Consider the following 14,557-nt stretch of genomic DNA (forward strand, 5'->3'; position numbering starts at 1 on the left):
AATATATATTATAGGAATGATCCATCAGAAAAGGATAATTTAAAGCAAAATTTAAGTAATACATTTTATATGTTTTTTTTCTTAATTTCTTTATATGAAAGCATCTTAAGTGTAGATATGGTCAGTTTTTTTAGTACTCCACAGTCCACAAAAGCATAACTTTTAATTTTAAAAAGTGATTAGGGGCTCAAAGGAAGACAAAACAGGTGATACCAAAATCACTACACAAGTACAGGCATCTTTAGGATCACTCAATGAATGAGCTGCTTCTCTGGTTCATAAAATATGGGTTAGACTCTATGGTCTCAATAAAGACATCTGGCATCTCACTGATATTCAGGTTAAAGATATTCAAGACCTTTCTCCATTTATGGCACACAGTAGGTACCTAATAAATGTGCTTGAAAGAGAAAAAAAGATATTCAAAAATATCAATCGATCATAAAACAAAGGAACAGTTCAGCAAGGTTGTAAGGACACTTTTGATCCCCTCTTATTACCAACCAAAATTATACTGGATGCCCCAAGAAAATGTACCAACTTTAACCTGTGACTTCTATTATTCCCTGGCACATACATATACAAACTCACCATTTAAGAAATAATTCAATAAATGAATCTCTCTTAAGACGAAAAAATACCAGGTTGTAATGTTAAGTTGCTGAGAGCTAACGCTTTTCTTGCCCTTTCCTTAGAAAGTTATCCAGAGCTAGGAGAAGCCCTGAGAGGCAGGGCGGTAATTGCCTGCTATTTTAGATGACCTCAGCAAATTTCAGAATAAGAATATTAGTACCGTGTATCTTGTAAGAAGAGGAAACTGAAATTCCTTTCCAATATCTCGTTCTTTTTAAGTGGAGGGAAATGATAAAAGGTCTTCAAATAGAGAAAAAAAATTCTTTAAAAATGTATAATTTTGCATTTGACTATTCACATATTTAATGTCTTGGGAAAATATTCATATTATATTTCCGAGTAAAAGCAAAGAGTTGGTGAAATGCTATAGAGAAAAATATTAAAAGTCCTGCAGTTATACCACGTACATTCAATGCACATGTCCTGGTGCCACAAATATATGCATGTAAAATTAGTCAGTTTTATTTTAAGGTTCAGTCAAATTGTATTGAATTTAAACTTAATGGAATTCCCACAAGCATGATTTCTGTTCCTTGGCACCAACACATCTGAAAGCTTTTGGATGTCCTCTTGGGATGACCCACGTGAGCTGGGCATTCAGCATGTCCTCAACAGCAGCCCTGTGGTTGCTGCCAGAGTATCTTGACTGGTTCACACCTTCTGTGCTGATGACCACCTCTGAGAGGCTGCCCGAAGGACCCTCTGAGAAGTCACCGCTAATGGTGTCCCTTGTGATATCCTGGGTCTAGGACAAAGATATTTGAGCTGTGTGTGTATGTGTGTGTGTACACATTTGAACACCAGTCCAAGAAAAGAAAATTTGTGAAGTTAAAAATGTCATTCAGTCTTAGAACATAATCTGATAAGCATTAACAGTAGTATTAAAACACAATACAAATGTCTATATTCAGATTAAGTATAACTTCTGTACCTGTTCTCAACCAATAAATGCATTTTTGCTTTGGATTTACACAGCAAAAGGTCTTTTTTGGTGATATTTTTCTGAAAGTAATAAAAAAGATTTTCCCAAATCAGTTGAATGAATAGTGGGCGAAATGTCTGGAAGAAAGTACAATAAATCCAAAGTTAGATAGATTATACTTGAATTATGAAAACAAATAAATTTTATTTATTTTCAATGTTCTACATTTAAAGAAAACAATGCTATTAAAATGTGAATATATATTTATATATTTAAGAATTGAGGAAACAAGGGGGAGTGTTTTGAATGTTTGTGTTTATCCTCTCTCATACTTCCACTTAACATTCAAAGTCAAAGTATAAGGGCATACTCTCTGAAGCTTGAGTTTAAGTTTCAATTTTTACTGTGCAGCCACTGATGTTAGAATTCTTTGGACTTCTGATATCTTATAAGAAAAAGTTCAAAGGTATTTTCATAGACAGCTGACTTACTATACACAAAATTTTAAACAATGATGGAGATTATGAAGATGATGTTTACTGATTGTGAGAATAGGTCAGGGTATGAATTTAAAGTGAATTTATTTCCATCCTGGGTACCTTTTGATGATTGTCTTTATGCATTTAATTCTCTTCCATGATTTGTAACATACCCTGGATCATCTTTGGGTCTAAATGTGTTATTTTTGCTCTGTCTTTAGAGAACAGTAAAATTAAATGCATAATTTTTGAAATGCCATTAGAATTCCATTTATTCTTTATACACTCTTCTTGGATGCAGTTGTTGTAACTGGTGTCATTTCAGAGATTTTACGTTACAACCCAGCTCTCACTCTTCCTTGTTTGCAACGGACATGTGCTTCTGTGATGCATGTACAATGGCAGCCAATGTGGCTGTAGCTCCTGAAGCTTGTAGTCTTCCATCTTTCCTCAACTATCAGTACAGATTTCTCTGTGTTGACTTTCAAATAAACATTTTCTTGGTAAACTTTAACTTTCTCTGTGTTTTTTTTTTTCTTTTCATTAGTCTGTGTTACCTGATATTTCTTCAAATCTTTAACTCGATCAGGCAGCCGGTTCCCTTGGGTTCCCTTCCTACAGTGATCTGCAGCTGGCTGAGCTGTGGATGGCAAATTAAACACCCTGAGGAGTCTCTGCTGGTCCAGCAGAGCAGCTAGAGCTTTGCCTGTGTTTCTCCCATTGGGTTTTCTCTTCTCAAATTAATTAAATGAGTTTGGTGATACACAGAGGACTCTCACTGCTAAGCTGTTCAGTTGGGAAACTACCTTGCGGTCAAGAATCAAGACAGGTGAAATAGGAGTGATCTTTTTTGTTTGTTTAATAGCTTCTCAGGAGACATGATTAGTAAAAGCTGTGATGATGTGTAGCAGTAAGAAGATTTGGTAAAGGTTTTGGAAGGAAAAAACACATTTTTGTAGAATTGCATTTTCAGCAGTCAAATGCCTTACGTAACCCCTGGATGGGGATCAATTCAGCATTGTTTCTACAAATCTTTGCAAAAAGGTAGTTTCTCAAGGAGAACTATATTTAAAATAGTCTGTTCCTAAAGGGTTATGACAGTACTTTTGAAAATTTTTTTCCATCTATTTCCTTACTCATCTTCGTTGTTTATTCTCAGTGAAATACAAAATATTTGAGGAGCAGCGATAGTGAGAAATGAACAAGTAATGCTTTGGTAACAAAGATAGATACTAAAAGTCAGTGTTTTCATCATTGCGTTTGTATCCAATCATACCAGAAGTTTTATACCCTTTAAATTTTATATTAAACATCAGCCTTTCATTTGAAAGTAAAAAGAATACAGCATTTTGTATTATATAATTCTATGGAACCCCAGACAGAGTGTGGAATACATCATTGCTTAGATGACTTATAATTTCATAGGATTGCTTTCAATATGAGCCATTGGTTTATGCAGTTTTTCAACACCAGCACATATACCTTTGAAAAATGCTGTTGCTTGCTAATGACTTTGTAATATTTTATCTAAGTTACTACAAAGTCTTTCTTTTGCAAATGCAGCTTTATTATGGTTCACATTCTTCCTCTGTCCCTCCACTTTGATTAGATCCATTCTTCCAGCTTGTCTAAGACACTCTGTGTATGTAGGTCTGTTTGTGTGGGTTGAATTATTCTGAATATTAATGTGTCCAGAAGGAAGGGAAATTATAGAAAAAAATACATTCTTGATGAAAAACAGCCTTAGTTTCTTGGATCCAGTTCTTATTATTTCTTACATATTATTTTCATGGTTTATCTTTCAGATAATCAAGGGCCAGAATGTTACAGTCAGGGAAAATAGAATGTACAAACAATTAGCAGAATACCGGGATTCTCTAATACAAATAATGTATAGCAAAATTTCTGAAATTGTATGTTGTACAAATAAGAAATCAATTGGGGAAGATATATGGGCCTCAAAGGGGTAAAATCATTCCCTGGTTGGGTTTAAAATAGAAATGTGGCAGAAACAGATCAGAAATAGGACAAGACCACTGATTTCACAGATTCTTGGACCAAACCATCCAATTACTATAGAGGCACACATCAGTTATATACAATGAAATAAAAAAGAAACTCTCCTTTTTAAAGATGTATCTGGGGCCGGTGCTGTGGCATAGCAGGTAAAGCCACTGCCTGCAGTGCTAGAATCCCATATGGGAGCCGGTTTGAGTCCTGGCTGCTCCACTTCCAATCCAGCTTGCAGATATGGCCAGGGACAGCAGTAGAAGGTGGTCCAAGTATTTGAGCATCTGCACTCACATGGGAGACCCAGAAGAAGCTACTGGCCCCTGGCTTCGGTTTGGTCAAGCTCCAACTGTTGTGGCCAATTGGAAAGTGAACCAGCAGATGGAAGACCTCTCTCTCTCTCTCTGCCTCTCCTCTTTCTGTGTAACTCTTTCAAATAAATTGATACATCTTAAAATTAATTAATTAATTATTGAAATTATTTAAATTTATTTATTTACTGAAATTTATTTATTTCCAATAAATAGATATCTCTTTTTTTAAGTCATAAACAGGGAGAGACACACAGGGAGAGATCATCTAAACTGTGGTCCACTACCCAAATGGATGCAAAAGCCAGGACTGGGCCAGGCCAAAGCCAGCAGCAAGGAGCTTCATCTGAGTTTCCCATGTGGGTGGCAGGGGTTCAACCCATTGGGCCATTTCCTCTGCTTTTCAATGGACATTAGCAAGAAGCTGGATCAGAAATAAAGCAGCTGGATCACAAACAGGTACCCATATGGAATGCCAGCATCACACGTATCAGCTTAGCCTGCTATGCCAAATAACTGGCCCCCAAACTTCTCTGTAGGAAAGCAGGCAATAAGTATGTATCTCCTATGGCCTCATAGTCATTAATTTATATCTAACATGGAGAAAGTGTCTATCAACAGGACATTTGAATAAATTACAGTGCATGGAAGATTATAAAGCCATAAAGTTTTTGTCTGCATTATTAGTATAATGGAGACTTATATAGCCATAGATAGCAATTTTTATCCACCTCTGTCAATGCAAGTAAAAGTTTATTATATTTTTGTCTCCTATGGCAAAAAGAAACAAGTTGAGAGAGTAGTACTATTTGTATATAATATAATTATGTTTTTACATTTTGGCAAAATATTAAAAATTGTGACTACAAAAGGAGATATAAAAAGAGATAAAGATGTTGGAAAATAATTTAAGCTTTGAAAGTGTATTTTCTTGTTGGGAAAGTAAGAGAACATGGACAAATCACTTTGAAAGTGTATGTAGATTCATGTTCAATCCCAGATTAATAATGTTTACTTTAAAATTTAATAAAGATTAAGTGAAAATGTGAAAAATTAAGCCTCTTCCTTATTTTGTTATTTGCTTTTAGCTCTACTCATGATTTCTGCAATAAAAATCTTTCTATTTCTCTATACTAAATCTGTCGAACATGACCCTGTTTCTGGGTTATATGTTTTAATGTCTTCAAATTATTTCATGTATTAACATTTTACAATTGAATTTGTTTGACATAAATTGAGGTACATTCCTAATATTTGAGTAAAAACAATTGTATCAATTCTGTATTCTCTCATTCAAGTGACATTATTATAAATGTCTTTTCATAACAATCAAATACACGAACTTAAACCATACATCTACTGATCATAGTGTTTCAAATATATGCCTTAGATTTTAAAGTCCTGATGAAGATTTAAACTGTTGAAATAAAATGCATAGTATAACATGATTATTTTAAGAGTATCTAAAAATTGTTTATGTAATTTTAACATTATTTAAAAATCATTTATGTTAAATAAAAAGTGTGTGTGTGTGCATTTGATTATATTAAAGGATATTTTAAAACTATTGCAAATATTTAATTTAATTTTCTGACAAAGAGTATACTCTCAATGCTTATGATTTGTCAGTCAGAGAATTATTAATGAATCTGAAAGTGTTATAGTATTGTATCTAAAATAATCTTTTCTATTTTCTTCAAAGACTTTTAACATAGTTTACTATGTGTCAGAATCAATAATAATGCACTATAGTCATTTGTTATACTTGGGTTAATATAATTATGTACTCTGTAAAACAATAGCTACCCACTGCCTTCCTCCAACTCCCATCACCTGATGAAAAGCTTAGCTAGTGTTTTGAAAAAGGATACACATACACACACATACACACACACACACATACACACACACGGGGGCCGGTGCCATGGCTCACTTGGTTAATCCTCCACCTGCAGCACCAGCATCCCATATGGGCTCTGGGTTCTAGTCCTGGTTGCTCCTCTTCAACTCCAGCTCTCTGCTGTGGCCCGGGAGGGCAGTGGAGGATGGCCCAAGTGTTTGGGCCCCTGCGCCTGCATGGGAGACCAAGAGGTAGCACTTGGTTCCTGGCTTCGGATCGGCGCAGCGCTGGCCATAGTGGCCATTTGGGGAGTGAATAAACAGAAGGAAGACCTTTCTCTCTGTCTCTCTCTCTCTCACTGTCTATAACTCTACCTGTCAAATGAAAAAAAAAAAAAAAGATGTTTGTGTTGTACAAAACTGAAACCTCTGTATGTGAGTGGTCTTGCTCGTGGAAAATGAGAACACTGGGCATGGATTTCAAAACTTAAAAAAAAAAAAAGATATACACACAGGCTAACGCTGAGTTTTAGTTAAAAAACTATGAATAATAGTCTTCCCTTTTGTTGAAAGTATAATCAGTTTTGCTAGTTCCCGTTGAGATGAATTAGTTCTTCATAAACTCTGATAGGAATATCACTAGATAGATTAATGTAACTTCAGCCCATTACACATAATGGTGGTCAAATTAATTCACTAGAACTTTGACCACAGTGTGGATAGTAAACCAAGAGAAAATTAATTAACTGGGAGCTATGCATCATACTACACATAGAAGTGAATCACATGAATATAATTTATGCAAATTATTTCTGTCTTTTCAAAATAGTAGCAAGTATACTATGAAGATTAACCATTATAAATTACATAATTATCAATGTTTCATTATATACCAATATGATTATAAAATATCAAATGGTTATAACAAATTGTGCAATCATGTATCTTACAACTGAAGAAAGTACACTCTGATAATAACAAAAGCAATTTGATTACCATAAGGAAGAAAAATGTTAGAATCCTGTTCAGTAAAATAACACAGGTACAATAGGTTAGTATCATAGATATACTTACTTTGATTTAATGTATCAAAATATCAGTAATGAACACATTATGAGATGAATCAAAAATCCATCCATAAATTATTTTTTAAAGAATTATTTTATTTATTTGAAAGACAAAGTTACAGAGAGAGAGGTCTCTTCCATCCACTGGTTCACTACCCAGATGACCACAACAGCAAGAGTTGCACCAATCCGAAGCCAGGAGCTAGGAGCTTCTTCCAGGTCTCCCATGACGGTGCAGGGGCCCAAGGACTGAGGCCATCTTCCACTGCTTTCCCAGGCCATAGCAGAGAGCTGGATCAGAATAGGAGCATCCAGGACTAGAACCTGCACCCACATGGAATGCCAACTTTTCAGGCCAGGGCTTTAACCCCCTGCACCACAGCACTGGCCCCCATCCATAAAATATTTTAAATTATCTCCAGAATACATTTCGATTTTTGCCTTTGATTCAGAAAGAAATGACAATTTCTGCTATTTCTGATTCTTTAAATTAAATTATCAACATTCGAATAAATTGAATGGTAGAAAGACTATGAACAACACAACTCCTTTAAAACTCAAATTTCTGTCAGACAGTCACAGTGGCATGCCATTAAAATCTAAAAGAATGAAAAAGGAATTTTGGTTTATGCCATTAAAATGAGAAACATTTTGGTCTTTGAATTGCCTATTGCTTATTCAGTATCAAACTGTAGTTTGAACATGCACGGTGTTTATGTAGCACTTGTGTTCCATCACCTTATTCAGTATTCATCCACCCATTCATTCATTGGTCACTTTTCAGTGGAATGCTTTATGGATATATTAATAAAAGTCCCACACACTTATATACAAATTTGTGTATTGACTGATAGACTTATAAGATAAAAAATAAAGCACCAAGTGAATGAAGAAATTGTATTTTCTCTCATTTTTTTTTTGTTTTTACAGGCAGAGTTAGACAGAGAGAAACAGACAGAGAGAAAGGTCTTCCTTTGCCATTGGTTCACCCCTCAAATGGCTGCTCCAGCCAGCCAATCGGAAGCCAGGAGCCAGGTGATTCTCCTGGTCTCCCATGCAGGTGCAGGGCCCAAGCACCTGGGCCATCCTCCACTACACTCCAGCAGAGAGCTGGACTGGAAAAGGAGCAACCGGGACAGAATCTGGCGCCCTGACCAGGACTAGAATCCGGGGTGCCGGCGCCACAGATGGAGGATTAGCCTAGTAGTGACCCGCGGTGCCGACCTGTATTTTCTCTTAAAAGGGAATTAAAATAATGTATTTAGCCATCCAAACCGCTCTAGTAAAGACTAGAAAAGGGGTTTCTCAATTGTGTTACCTGCAGAAAAAAGATTTTAGACAACATCATATTAAGATGACCAATAATAGGTTTCCAAGATGATAAGTGAATAAATGAATAAGATGAATAAAGAATAGTGAACAAGGATGGCCTGCTGAGTAAGATCCAACCAGCCTGAGGGAGCCCAAGGGGAGCTGAAACCACAGGTGCAAACTACCATTTAACATTGGAAGACACCTCTGGTTTCCCACTCTGGTCTACTGAGATAATCTTTTCTTTGTGGTGGGGAAGACATTCTCCTAAGAGCCGGCAACATGTCATGTTTATTACATGCCATGGATCATGCAAAATAACTAAATGTGTGTCCTAAGACTTGGATAGTCATTTAGATCACTGGTTTCTATGTCTTTCTCACTCTAAATTCTTTTCAAACACTTAATCAACATATCATTTCATTTCAGTAACTTTTTTAAAGATTTATTTATTTATTTGTGTATTTGAAAGGCAAAGTTACAGAGAGGCAGAGGCAGAGAGAGAGAGGTCTTCCATCTGCTGATTCACTCCCCAGATGGCTGCAATGGCCTGAGCTGTGCCCATCCGAAGCCAGGAGCCAGGAGCTTCTTCCAGATCTCCCACCCGCGTGCAGGGGCTCAAGGACTTGGGCCAAAGGACTTGGGCCATCTTCTACTGTTTTTCCAGGCTGTAGCAGAGAGCTGGATCAGAAGTGGAGCTGCTGGGACTCGAACTGGCACCCATTTGGGATGCTGTCACTGCAGGCAGTTGCTTTACCTTCTTTGCCACAGCACTGGCTCCTTCAGAAATATTTTTAATAAAGTAAAACTCTTGTGGAAAGGAAAAGCGAAAAAGTTCTGACATCTCTTACCAACAAACAGTCAGCAAACATATTTTGATCAATTTGATATCCAATCCTTGGAGGAACAAGGTGTACTAAGAAACCCAAAACCTGAATCCTGGAGTTGTAAAGAACTGAATTCTGTCGACAACCTGAGTGAGCTGGAAAGTGGACCCATCCTCAGTTGAGCAGCAAGTAAAACCGCATACCCAGCCTTATCCTGGTGGAAGTCTTTGGAGATCCTAAACAAAGGGCTCAGATAAACATATCTGAATCCTGTTTCTGAAACACTGAGCTAACAACGTGTGCTTTATTTTTAAGCTGCTAACTTTGTGATGATAAAAATCTTATGTAGTAATAGATAATAGAATTCCTTATTTTTTTCTACTTTTGAATTTCTTTTAATATTGACAATAAGCTTATGGCTATTAATGTCATTTTAAAAGTCTTGTAAGTGGCAAGTATTGTGGCACAACAGGTTAAGCTACTGCTTGCGCTGTTAGCATCCCATATCTCGGTGCTGGTTCAAGTAGCAGCTGCTTCAATTCTAACCAAGATCCTTGATAATATCCCTAAAAGCAGCAGTGAGTGATCCAAGTACTCCCGATGTGGGAGATTTGGATGGAGCTCCTGGGTCCTGGCTTTGGGCTGGCCCCACTCTGGCTGTTATGGCCATTTGGGGAGTAAACCTGCAGGTGGAAGGTATCTCCACACCCTCACTGTCTCTCCTCTCTGCCACTCTGCCTTCCAGATAAGCATATCTTTTGTTTATAAATGTGTATAAGCTGCTGAAAAAGATGTCTCCTACTCCTTTACACAAGCATATTAGAACATTGCAGATGAGAACAGAAATATATGGAAGCTTCTAGACAGAATATTTCCTAAAACTACAACATAATCATACCTTTAAGTGCAATGGTTTAAAATTATGCTTTTTGTGGCTAATAAGTCCACAGCTGTTTAAATACTCTCCAGAAACACTATGGTTCCACTCTCCAACACCCAAAATTTATTTCAGATATTGAGAACGATGATAAACTACACACAACAGACAGACATTAAAAGGTTAAAAGGTAATGAATCTGTGCTGGAGAGAAGTTTCCTAGTCAACAACAGCTAGAGAGCATACAAAGAAAAGACTGACTTGGGATTTTCACGTGGGTTGAATAGTGGGCCCAGCATTAGGTTCTCATGTATGGACAAGCACTAATGGGTCTGAAATCCTGATAGCAACATAGGTGGGAATGTGTAAATAATCTTAACAGCTTTCTCAGATCTAAGACACAAGAGTTAAGGTTTAAAGTTTGTCCTTGACTATCAAAAATGTGGACTCACCTGTTCATTACAATGATATTTTTTCTTATTTCAACTCTGCTCTCTTTTGTGGTTGTAGTCACATGTAGGTTACTCTGCTGATTTAGTGTGTGTAGAACTGGGAATCAGCTCTCCTCTCACATTTTTCCCATGGTAATGGAAGGAATTCCAGGAAAGAGTTGAAACACTCAAATATCTGAGGACTGGACCTGGAACCCTGCCACTTCATGGTATATTAACTAAAATAAATGATAAGGGCAGCTTAGATTCAAAACCTGTAGGAGATTGCTTTTCTTTTTTTTTTTAACTTTTATTTAATGAATATAAATTTCCAAAGTACGATTTATGGATTACAATGGCTTCCCCCCCATACCGTCCCTCCCACCCACAACCCTCCCCTTTCCCACTCCCTCTCCCCTTCCATTCACATCAAGATTCATTTTCGATTATCTTAATATACAGAAGATCAGCTTAGTATACATTAAGTAAGGATTTCAACAGTTTGCTCCCACACAGAAACATAAAGTGAAAAATAATAAATGATTTTTTAAATGATGATGAAATCAGATCAGACCTATTGTCATGTTTAATCCCAGTGAGAGTCAAGTTGGGAGTTGATAATTTTTTTTTTTTTACAGAGGATCAGTTTAGTATGCATTAAGTAAAGATTTCAACAGTTTGCACCCCCATAGAAACACAAAGTGAAATATATTGTTTGAGTACTCGTTATAGCATTAAATCTCAATGAACAGCACATTAAGGACAGAGATCCTACATGAAGAGTAAGTGCACAGTGACTCCTGTTGTTGACTTTACCAATTGACACTCCTGTCTATGGCATCAGTAATCTCCCTATGCTCCAGTCATGAGTTTCCAAGGCTATGGAAGCCCTCTGAGTTCTCCGACTCTTATCTTGTTTAGACAAGGTCATAGTCAAAGTGAAGGTTCTCTCCTCCCTTCAGAGAAAGGTACATCCTTCTTTGAAGACCTGTTCTTTCCACTGGGATCTCACTCACAGAGATCTTTTGCCAGAGTGTCTTGGCTTTCCATGCCTGAAATACTCTCATGGGCTTATCAGCCAGATCCGAATGCCTTTAGGGCTGATTCTGAGGCCAGAGTGCTATTTTGGACATCTGCCATTCTATGAGTCTGCTGAGTATCTCACTTCCCATGTTGGATCACTCTCCCCTTTATTTATTCTATCGGTTAGTGTTAGCAGGTACTAGACTTGTTTATGTGCTCCCTTTGACTCTTAGTCCTTTCATTATGATCAATTGTGAACTGAAATTGATCACTTGGACTACTGAGATGGCATTGGTACATGCCACCTTGATGGGATTGAATTGGAATCCCCTGGTATATTTCTAACTCTACCATTTGGGGCAAGTCAGCTTGAGCATGTCCCAAATTATTCATCTCTTCCCTCTCTTATTCCCACTCTTATGTTTAACAGGGATCACATTTCAGTTAATTTTCAACACTTAAGAATAACTGTGTATTAATTACAGAATTAAACCAGTCATATTAAGTAGAACAGGCAAAAAAACTACTAAGAGGGATAATGTATTAAGTTGTTCATTAACAGTCAGGGCTATGCTGATCAAGTCACCGTTTCCCATAGTGTCCATTTCACTTCAACAGGTTTCCTTTTTGGTGTTCAGTCAGTTGTCTTTTCTAATAGAAAATTTTGCAAAATTGAATTGCAAGGAGCATGATCTCAGGAAATGGGATAATTCGAGCCATTTTGGAAAACAATTTACTACAGATCTGATTCAAGGAAAAACTTAACTATTAATGTATTACATTATGGCATAAAAATTTCAATATATAAAATTCAACTGAAATAAAGGGAAATATTAAAGTTTACATCTTGCATTCTCTCCTGTAATCCACAGGATATGAATTGGACTCACCAAAGTTTTTAGTGACCATCGCTTTATAATGGAAGTTGATTTTCAATCACTGATTCCTTCCTTGGAAGCCACTGCATGATAACACACAGTGAATAGTGGCTAAAGTCCTGTTAAATCAACCTAATTCAAAAATTAGCAAGATCCAAGGAAAGAACTGCAAAGCATGGCTAACGGACCATGAGATTTATGTAACCCTTAATTAAACTAAGAGGTAGAAGCACAGAGAGGAAGATTTGCAGAAGCAATATATCAACGGATGGCATTTTCTTATGTGTTTCATCGACTTGGAGAATTAGAAAATGAACCAGTGGGTGTAGGGATTCCTCACCTTGCAAATGCATATCTGAATTATACAAATGTATGCTAAAAGTAGAAATTTAATTGACCACATCTAAAGTTACCTAACGTTTATATTTTAATAAGGAATTCTATTGTAATAGTCAAAGTTAAACCTAAGTCAGGTGAAACCTTCATATTCTATCCACTGGAAAATTAAATGTCATGACATCACTTTACCAGAAAATTGCTAACATGATACATATCATCAAGATGCTTATAAAAAGCCATTCAAGCATAAAGTAATGAATTACTTTAGGGAAAAATAGAAAAACGAAATTTGAAATAAAAGGGGGGGTTTAATATGATAGTGATTTAAATCAATTTAATAAACAGTAATAAACTTAATGGCAAACTACTAGCAGAAGTCTAATAAAAACTCAAAAAAGAAGATATTGCCCACTTCAATTATTTAATAATGGCTTGGAAGAACTAAAAGAACAATGAATAAGATGGATGAGTGTTTACTAGTTGCTCTAATTATTAGATAATATGATTGCTTGGAAAAATACAAAAATATCATTATAACATACACACTATTATAATATCTTGGTGCATTGCTCTAACACAAAATTACAGAGGCCAATAATTTTCATTTATATCACTAATGGCAAGATGGGAGTTAATACGTGTTTACAACAAGTGAGAAACTAAAATGGAGTGCATAATTCATATATTAAAGTAACCCAAAAAAAAGACTTATTTAATAGTTAATTCTCTTATGAGTGTGCAATACTGATCAAAGTGCAATAGTACTCTATGGTTGAATATATGCATACATGATACTTTAAATATTTCTGAATCAAATTTCCATTTAAATATATGCCACTATTAATCTAATATATTTATCAACTATATGAAGTTATTTAAAACACACAAAAAAGACAGTAGGATCCAAATATATTTGAAAAAAATGCAGAAAAATCGTGCTTCCATTTTTACATAGACTATTGTAAAACAATGTTGCACTAGAATAAAAAATAGTTTATTAGATTAATTAAACAGAAAGTATAATAACAGGGCATTTAAAAATTCAGTGTGTGTTGGGGCCAGCATTATGACACAGCGAATTAAGCAACAGCCTACAGCATCCACACCCTATATGGGCGCTGGTTCAAGTCCGGCCGCTCCACTTCATATCCAGCTCCCTGCTGATACTCCTGGGAAAGCAGGAGAGGATGACCCAGGTCCTTGGGACCCTGCACCCACATGGAAAACATGGAAGATGCTCCTGGCTTTGGCCTGGCTCAGCCCCGGTCATTGTGGCCATTTATCTCTCTTCTCTCTCTGTAACTCTGCCTTTCAAATAAATAAATAAATAAATAAATATTTTAAAAGTGTGCATATTTATCATACAATATATATAAACCTAGATGAGGTGTTTTTTTAAAATTGATGTTAATCATGCATTTCATGTAGATAATAATGCCTTGAGATAGGTTAAGGAAATTAGTAAAACATTATAAATCATTTTTTGTGCACACTGAGCCTTCACATAAGTTTAATCTTATTATTGATACTTTTCTTTGTTTTTCATTTTTTTTCTGATAAGTGGAATGGACATTTAACACTTCCTTCAGCTAAACACATTTTTTTTCAAA

Source organism: Oryctolagus cuniculus, chromosome 14 (assembly GCF_051225735.1).
Source record: "Oryctolagus cuniculus isolate XC-2025 breed Fujian yellow rabbit chromosome 14, ASM5122573v1, whole genome shotgun sequence".
Classification (NCBI taxonomy): Eukaryota; Metazoa; Chordata; class Mammalia; order Lagomorpha; family Leporidae; genus Oryctolagus; species Oryctolagus cuniculus.